We start from the raw sequence: 8996 nt of genomic DNA, 5'->3' as shown, positions 1-8996 counted from the left end.
GGGGAGGGGAAAAAGGAGGGGGAGAAGCAGAATCCAAGAGCCAGAGACAACTTGGGGCTCATCTCAGGACACTGAGATCAAGACCTGAGCTGAAGCAGACGCTTAAGAAACTGAGCCACTCTGGTGCCCCAAGTTTGGGAAATTTTTCTTACATAGCTATGTGTCTTTCTTTATATGTTTGCGATGTTATTTGTGCGATACAGAAAGTATGACCTTGAAGTAATGGGGCTTAAAGAGACACATGTTTCAGACAATGTATTGGTGTTGAAGTGAGGTTTAATGAAATTAGGCATGCTAAAGTATTTCCCAATCAAGTGTCATCCAAACATAAAATGTTGCAATTACAGATTAGTCAACAGCACATATTTATTGATCAGCTCCTTTGATCTATCTCAATAATGACATTGTTAGGAACCAGGAAGAATGAAATGACTTTGCCCATAGCTATACAAGACGAGAAGACAGAGCACCACCAATATAGAAATTGATGGCAGGCGCCAGAGGCGATGCATATCCGAGACCATTTAATGATGAGGCACTCTTACCTGCCCCATACACAACTTGGCTTTGGAATATATTGTTACTTTTTTTCTGAAGGAGCTTTTTTATCATTATAAATTCAAATCATGACAGCTCAGAAGCTGTTATTAAGAATAAGAATACACTGAAGCACTTTTGTCCTCCTCCAGTCTTGCAATCAATGGATGAAATGTGAACGTGGCAACAGAAAAAGACATGAAACCTGTCTGGTTTCAATAACTTCATACCTGGAGCCACTGGCGATTGTGTTTGCACTTATTCTTAGCTGCAATCACTCAGTCTCACAGTTGGACAAACGTCTCATTCAAAATCAACCTCCCATTCTTGATTGCTCTCTATCAGCCTCCTGCCATTGCCAGCTGTTTCTTGATCAGAACACATTGCTTTAAGATTGCCTCTTTATGTCCTTCAAGCAGATGAACAAGCACTGAAATATTTTGAAACATCTTATTACACTTACCAGTGTTATTTGACTCTGCAATGAGTTAAAAACCAATCACAATGAGTAATGCTGGGGTTGGAAAACTGCCATTTCTACTTACCTGTATCAGTGGATAAGAAACTTGGTGAGATTTTGGACCAGAGACTCTCCGTCTATCACGGCTGAAATTTCACACGCAGGATGAAAAGACTGGAGGAAAGCAGAGAGATTTACTGAACTGGCTGCCTTTAGAAAGCAATCTCATTGAAGTAGCTTGTAGGTACTTCTAAAGTATTGCAAATAAAATAAGTTCAGGTTTAGAGAAATATAGATCTCCCTGTAATGTCTGGACATTTTTCTAAACACTTGCCATGCTTTTTTCTATGTTAATGACTGGCTTACATGACATATACAAGACTTTTTGGCCTCCAGTGGCTGTGTGAGACATGGTTCGTTCCTCAGAAATGCATAGTAATGAACTTTCGCAAAGTCTCTTGACTTTTCTTTGGACCAATGGTTGAGTGTGTTTGGAGAAATGCTTCCTACAGTCTCACAGCTCAGTCCTTCCAAGTCCATACCAGCCTCACTGACCTTGCTAAGTCTGCCTCCTATTAGCCTGACAGGATGATTCCTGGTTCATTGGTGCCTTTAAATCACCCTCTCCTGCAAAAACGTTTGCTGGAGTCCCAGAGAGACAGAATGCTATGGAATTACAACATTTTCTCTTTACTCAGGTGTCCAGCAATTACAATCAAAATATGTTAAAATATCTATCCTTGTTTCAGCTCATCTCTTCAAGCTCTGCCCATAGCTGAATGAAACATTTGCAAAAACGAAACAAAAAACTTCTTCTTCACTGTATGTTAATGTCTCTGTCTGCTCTATAGAGATAAGCCGGAGGACATCATCATGGTTAACTAGGCTATCTACATGGGAAGACAGAATAGACTTTAAATGATACACTATTACAATTAGTAAAGGTTTTAAACACAGATTTTTTTAATAGTATCTGATGACAAAAAAAACCACACCTAATAACAGCAAAATCTGAGTAGATTAATGTCCTTAATATTTTTTTAATTTATTTATTTAGAAACATTACTTTGGGAATTTATTTGGGAATACAACATTAAAATTACGTAATAGATTAGATGGCCTGGAGTCAAGAATATTCTAATCCAGTTTCAAAGGAGAATCTACAGTTTCAATAAAGAACAAAAATAATTGAATCCTGTTTCATCTTGTTTTCCTTTGTTTTGTTTTGTTTTGTTTTGTTAATGAGATACAGAACTAAACTCTCAAGTAACCATGACTATCCCAATTTGTGTGCTTTCTCCTGGAGGGAGGTCCTTAAGTTCCATATAAAGTCAATGGAGTATCATTGGACACCTATGAAGAGCTTGAGAACTTAAAGCCCAGAAGGAATATGAGACCAACCTGGGCTTTCTATTCTGTTGTTCAAGGGCTCATATATTGGAAGACAAAAAAAAATCTGCTTGCACCTTTTTTTAAAATTTTTCTTGCAGATTATGGGACATGAGTTTAGAAAGAAACAGAGGCAAGAGGGCCTATCATTTGCAACTGGCAGAGAAGAGCAAAATTAAGCCCTATGAAGAGAGTAAAAATGAGACGAATTTATTTAAGATCATCTCCCTGGATACCACCAGCTCGGTTAGAGCCAAATTGCTATTGATGACTTCAAAGCACCAAATCATGTATATGACATATGATATATGATGCAAATAATCAAATATTTTAACAATGAAAATACCAAGTGAATTAAATATTCCTGTTATATAGGGTTATTAGAATTACATTAAGGGACCTTCTAGATGCAGTCTGTTATGTTGAGCACAACGATTCTGCTTTTCAATGCTCTGGGCAGAATTTAAAATGTAAGTGATCATATAAGCATGACAGACCAATTTTTAAACTAGGTGGAGCCCCAACACTTCATTCTGATGGTAGATTACACCTCTCCTCCTCTTTCTTCTCCTCTTCTAATGTATTCGATAGTTGACTTAGAAAGTAAGATGTACCTTTAGAAACAAAGAAGACATTAAGAATTTTCTTGCCAAGTAAGAACCCATCCACCTGCTTGTCTCAGTAAACACTTGCTTTCAAGATTGCTGTAGTATTCTATTATCAAGTCTCATCAAGAGGGAAAATTAAGTCCCATAAAAAAAAAAAAATCGCAATATGATTGCGCCCAAACTCTTCCCTTTAACTGACCCAAAACCAACATGCTAAGTCTGTCACTAGAGGTCCTTCATGTTTTGTCCATCCCAAGCCTCAACCAACGTGGGTTCCTCACAATGAGTCAAGCAGATTCTTGCTTGACTTCTTGATTCTTGCTTCTTGGCAATGATTCAAACTCTGTCCACTGGGAATTCCTGCTTTCTCATTTACCCATTTATTCACACAGGAACTCAGGACATATGTACTCATTACTTGGTCCATGTCTGTCTCAATTCTAACCCTGCTTCAAGACCAAAGAGTCTCATTCAAAGCCATGCAATGGATCCATGACATCTTTCTTTATCTTTCTGATCAAGAATAATTAGCTTATCTACTTATTTTGTCATTTATTCATTTAAATATTGTATTGAATGCCTATTGTATGCTAAGTCCTAATAATACAAGTACAAATGAAATCCGTTCTCTGACTGCATGGAACTTGAAACGGAGTTGAAAAGCAAACCAAAGAAATAGCAGGTACCCCACAATTGTAGAGTGGAAGGGTTGTACAATGTGTACTCCGGAACCTGAACCACATGGGAAGGTTTGGAGTCCTCTCCCCAGAGAAGAAAACTGCTGACCTGAGCCTTGAAATTCAAGGAGAATTAGCTAAATACAGAAGAGAATGAAGAGTGCTCTGTGCAGAAAGAAAAGCCACAGGAAAATAGCACAAGAAGTCTGAGGAAAACCATGACTTTCTACCTGGCCAGGCTGCATACACACAGCAGTCATTCGAGGCTGGAGAAATGAAAGGACCTTGGTGGGTAGTGACCAGAGATGACATGAAGATCTGCACTGCAAATAAATTTTGAAACATATCTGAGAACTGAGCTAAGAAATTTATATTTTATCCTAAATGGTTTGGGGAAGGACTGAACAGTGCTGCGGGCAGAGGGGAAAAATCTGAATTTGATTTTGAATGTTACCATCATCCACCAAAATACTTGGAACTGGGAAAACAAACAAACAAACAAACACAAGAACTCTCAACAAAAGCGTGATCTCTCAAAATGGATGAAATCCACTTTTTCTATTAATTCTGGTTTTCTTTTTCTCGAAGAACAAGAAGTCCATGGGGTGGGTAGTTCATTGTTACACCGACTCAATGACACTGTCAAGACCTGAAATTCTGTCTGTCTGTCTGCTCCAGTTTCCTCATCTCACAGGCCTTTGTCCTCCTCCTTGTCCCCTCCTGCCCACCGAGAGGCTGCTGCGATTTCAGAAGTCAGGTCTGTCATCTGGGAAGGAAACAGTGGAAGAGGTACAGGGCCAAGGGGGGCAAAAGCTGAATCTGTCCCTTTTTAACAAATAAACACTTTCCTGAAGTCACTCAGGGGATTCTTCTTTACACCTATGTGGCCCGAAACCTGTTGTTACATGGTTGTCCCTAGCTGCAAGGGACAGTGTGGGGGGGAAAAAGAAAAAAAAAAAAGAGTTTCCCTTTAGGAATTCTTTCTTTCTTTTCTTTTTAAGATTTTATTTATTTATTTATTTATTTATTTATTTATTTGAGAGAGCGAGAGAGAATGAGAGCAACCGTGGGGGGCGAGGGAGAAGGTTCCCCACTGAACCGAAAGCTCAGTGCAGGGCTCAATCCCAGGACCCTGGGATCATGACCTGAGCCACAGGCAGACACTTCACTGACTGAGCCACCCAGGTGCTACCCACACCCCCATTCAGATTTCTAAAGCAGAAAAAAGGAAGGGAAGAAAGGGTCCTGAATGGCTTGTGGGTACAGTCACCATCTGTCATGTCCATCATTGAACTACATTTGGTCAACTTTTAAAATACCATATCTTAATTTTCCTTAGTTACACCTTATTGTTATATAAGATATATATTATATAGATAATATATTATTATGCATATATATAATACATTGTATAGATATATACAATAAAATGTATTATTATATGGAATATATGTATGTATATACACACACACAGGTATGTCTGATTGAAGGGGAAGAAGGGGAGGTTTGAATGTCAGAATATTCTGAATGAAAGAAAAACAAACAACTTGCCCCTTCTTGTTCTGGCCTTAGTGCTTTGCACAAAGATTATGCAAATCTAGAATTCCTCAAACTCACCATTAATATATCTATCTTGCACGCTTCTCTCTTCTCTTTACCTTTTTAAGATTTTATTTTTAAGTAATCTCTTTTTTATTATGTTCAGTTAGCCACTGTATGTAATGTACATCACTAATTTTTGATATAGTTTTCAGTGATTGTGTATAAAATCCAGTGCTCATCACACCACACGCCCTCCTTAATACCCATCACCCTTGTTACTCCCTCCCCTTACCCCCTCCCCTCTGAAACCGTCAGTCTGTTTCCTGGGGTCTCTAATTTTAAAACACACACAAAGTAGAGAAGATAATATAATGAGTCCCCTATTGAGCACGCAACCACCTGCGACGATTATCATTTTGCCAATCGTGTTTCATCTATCCTTCCCCTTTTCCTCTGGAATGTTTTAAGCAAATTAGTTCCATTTCAGTATGCAAAAATGAATTAACCTTGAATACCTCAAATTTCTTCCTCCTCTTCAAACAAGAGACTCTATTAGAGTTTTAACATGACTCAAAAAAAAATGGTGAACGGAAAAATGTTACTTGGAAATTCTCTCTCTCTTATATATATGCGCACACACACACGTGCGCACGCGTAAGAGTAACAACAGACAGGGGAAAGAAAAAGAGAGAGAGAAAAAGAGAGAGAAATTTTAAGATGGAAAAGCCCAGTTTCCAGGAACTAGAAGGGTAAGTGGAGTTTCCACCATCCCCTGAAGGAGTGAGTACCTCTCACCAATATCTTTATTAGCCAGAGCCGAATTTCTCCTTCTCCGACTCCTACCCTTAAAATTTAGGTCACAATTGAAGTATCAGTCACAGTTAACAAATGTAGCAATTAGTATTCCATTCAAGTTTACATTCTTTAACATTAAAAGAAGTTTTCTAAATCTCAGGCTATACGCTAGATAGTAGTTTACTGCTGCTATGTTCTAAATGAGAAGCTGTTTAAGGAAGAGGCTGGCCTCTCCTGTCTCAGCGATTTTGATTACTTTGACCTTCTGCTCCTACCGGATCCTTTAAGACAAAGATTTCAGAGTGTTAACAACTATTCTCAACTAAATAAATGCATTAAATATGTGTGCATTCATTCACACTGTCCGTTTGTTCAGCCACTCATTGATATGTTCATTCATTCACTAAACGTACCTTGTACGTATCTTATTGCTAAAATCTGTAAGCATGAAGACCCCGGTCAGTAACTGTAATCGTGCCTCTGTTTGCATAAAGCTAAGCAAACCCACATCCTAAAAGCTCTATGTGGGAATCGGGGGGAAAGCGGTTATGTTCCAAGCGTCTGGAGAGTAGAAATGCCAATCTGAAAGCATCTTTCCAAAAAGGCATCGTGGCAGGACGGCGGGGCGGGAAATGGGCCTGGCTGGAAGGATCTCTAGATGTGTATTTTTATCGTCCATGTGTTGGATGAAGCGGGGAGCTGCCAGATAGCTGCTTTTCCACAGCTTGCAGTTACTGTTGGGAACAGATCCATGTATGGAAGCGAAAGCCGAAAGGCACAGATAAGCAGAGATCCAGCTATGCAAACCATGTTTAGAGACACTTAAAGGACAAGCATCCCAGGTCCTTTCTTTCTGGTAAATTCGGAGAAGACATCATCCTGGGTCTTTTTTCACATCCAGCCCATGCGGACTGAACAGCCCAGACTTGACAGAGAGGTAGGTGCAGGGCTTTTGGGGATGAAACTTATCTAAAGGATCATTCAGGAATATTCCCTCCCGAGAGCTCTTGATGTCCTTTAAGGGAAGCTGCCAGATGACATTTTGGGGGGAAAAAAAAAAAGGAAAGAAAGATTTGGGTTGGGGCTGGTGACTAAGAGATATTTGACAGCTCTGCCTTCACAAAACAGGGCAGCTTGGTTACAGAGGGAAGGGGACAGCACAGAATGGCCACCAATTATAATCCCTTTGTCTGGGGTCACTTACCGTTTGGATTTTTGTGGATATGAATCTTCCTGGATGTTGCCAGCACCTTTGGAATGGGCCACAGCTTCCCGTGGGTTCTGATACAGTGTATTTTAGCCTGGGATTGGTAGGATTAGCCCTTTTCTTTGCTAGCTCCTCTGAAGCCCGCATAAACTCACACGTGGGGCTAGTTCTTCCTCAGACATGGAAGAGCTGTTTGTAAACGACATTATTATTTTTGGCAGGGGAAGTCATTTTTGCAGTGTTTCTCAGCAGATCGGAGGTTGATTACATCCTGTTCAAAGATTCTTGAGTTGCTTTCACAAACACGGGTCTTGCGCAAGTTGAAATTGCTGAAACCAGCTGTAAGCACTGGACGGTTCTCGCTACCTTTAACATTTTTCTTTCTTTTTTGTTAATGACGGAAAACATAGGAACTTGAGGGGAGATTTCCCCAAAGATTATTCTAGTTTAGCTGTCAGGGATGTTTGAGAATTCTGGATTGGGACAGAACCGCAAAAGCTGCATGTCTCAGGGGTCCAAAGTTTAAGTGTAAACGTGAAGACAAGAACAAAACCAGGATCTCTGTGACTCTAGTCTATTTTCTAAAATACTCAGACAAGTCATATCAATAACACTTTGAAATGCTACTCTAGCTAATTACCAAATTGTAATAATTAGATCATTAAAGCAGTCTTTTTAAAGTTGTTGGCAAAATCTGGGAACTATTGCCAAACACTCACGAAAGTCAAAGGAAAAATTTATAGGTCATATCTGTAAAATGTGTGTGTGTTTTCCAAGATTGAATTAAAAGAATTTTTGCGCAAGGAAATGAAATGTAAATTTACAGTTTCTGTTGTTGAGAATAATTTGTCTCTATTTCAAGCAAGATTTGAGCCCCCTTGTTATGTAGGTCTTCAATCTTAAAATAGCGCATAAGAGGGGGGAAAAAAGAAAGAAAAAATTGAACGTGTTTTTTCCCCTCCCTGACGACAAAGGATGACATGCAAAATGATTACTAAACAAGTGTAAGAAAATAATAAAATGGTTTATAATACCAAGCAAGGAGATGTTCTTTGTATAAATTAGATAGCAGAAAAAGCAATTCGTTTAGGTGATATAGATAAGATGACTATAGTTATGCGGTGGCTTCTTTCAAATTGTGAAGTTTCCATAATCCAAAAAAAAAAAAAAAAAAGCAGCAGAGAAGGAGAAAACATTGTTCTATTCCAATAATAATACTTAATCATTACTAAAATAATTATAACACAAAACATGGATGTTTTCATCAAATTATTCCTTTTCATGTCTAGACTATTTACACTGACAACACGTTAAATTAACAGCACATTCAAACTTACCCTTCACCCATCTCTAAAACAGGCTATTTTACTTAACAACACTAATAGTCTGTAACCTCACGCGCATGCGCGCACACAAGCGCATGCGCAAGAGAAGCAGGCAATAAACTATGCCTTCTTTTTTTAAACCAAAAGAGACAAGCTGTCATAACTTCAGCTAAAGTGGAACAGGCCTACAAAAGGATGGCTTTAAAATATTTAATTAAACGCTACATACCGACCAGCTTTTCTAAAGGAACAGCACAGCAGGAGTCCGGGCAATTTTCAATAAGTAAAAGGTTATTATAAATTATGTCACTAGTATTTGTGACCAGATGCAATGCATAGATGACATCATTGGCTGTTTTCTCAGTTGCTTGTTGCCAAGTACATTTCATCTCATGTGCATTCCTCATGAGAAATGCCTATTCCTGTTCTTCTTTAGCAAGCAAATTTGAGAAGTGT

General features: G+C 38.8%; 1 long non-coding RNA gene across 1 annotated transcript; it reads right to left on the bottom strand.

Annotated features, from left to right (window-relative positions):
- Positions 1–269: 269 nt before the first annotated feature.
- On the bottom strand, positions 270–7420 carry LOC123925738. The gene is made up of 3 exons (XR_006815071.1): positions 7213–7420; positions 1083–1171; positions 270–967 (listed from the first exon to the last, which is right to left on the bottom strand). It is a non-coding gene; the product is annotated as an uncharacterized LOC123925738 (long non-coding RNA).
- Positions 7421–8996: the final 1576 nt, after the last annotated feature.

The sequence above is a fragment of the Meles meles genome, chromosome 15, assembly GCF_922984935.1.
Source record: "Meles meles chromosome 15, mMelMel3.1 paternal haplotype, whole genome shotgun sequence".
NCBI classification, from domain to species: Eukaryota; Metazoa; Chordata; class Mammalia; order Carnivora; family Mustelidae; genus Meles; species Meles meles.
The sequence above is the reverse complement of the archived record's forward strand: the minus strand, read 5'-3'. Positions and strand labels throughout refer to the sequence as shown.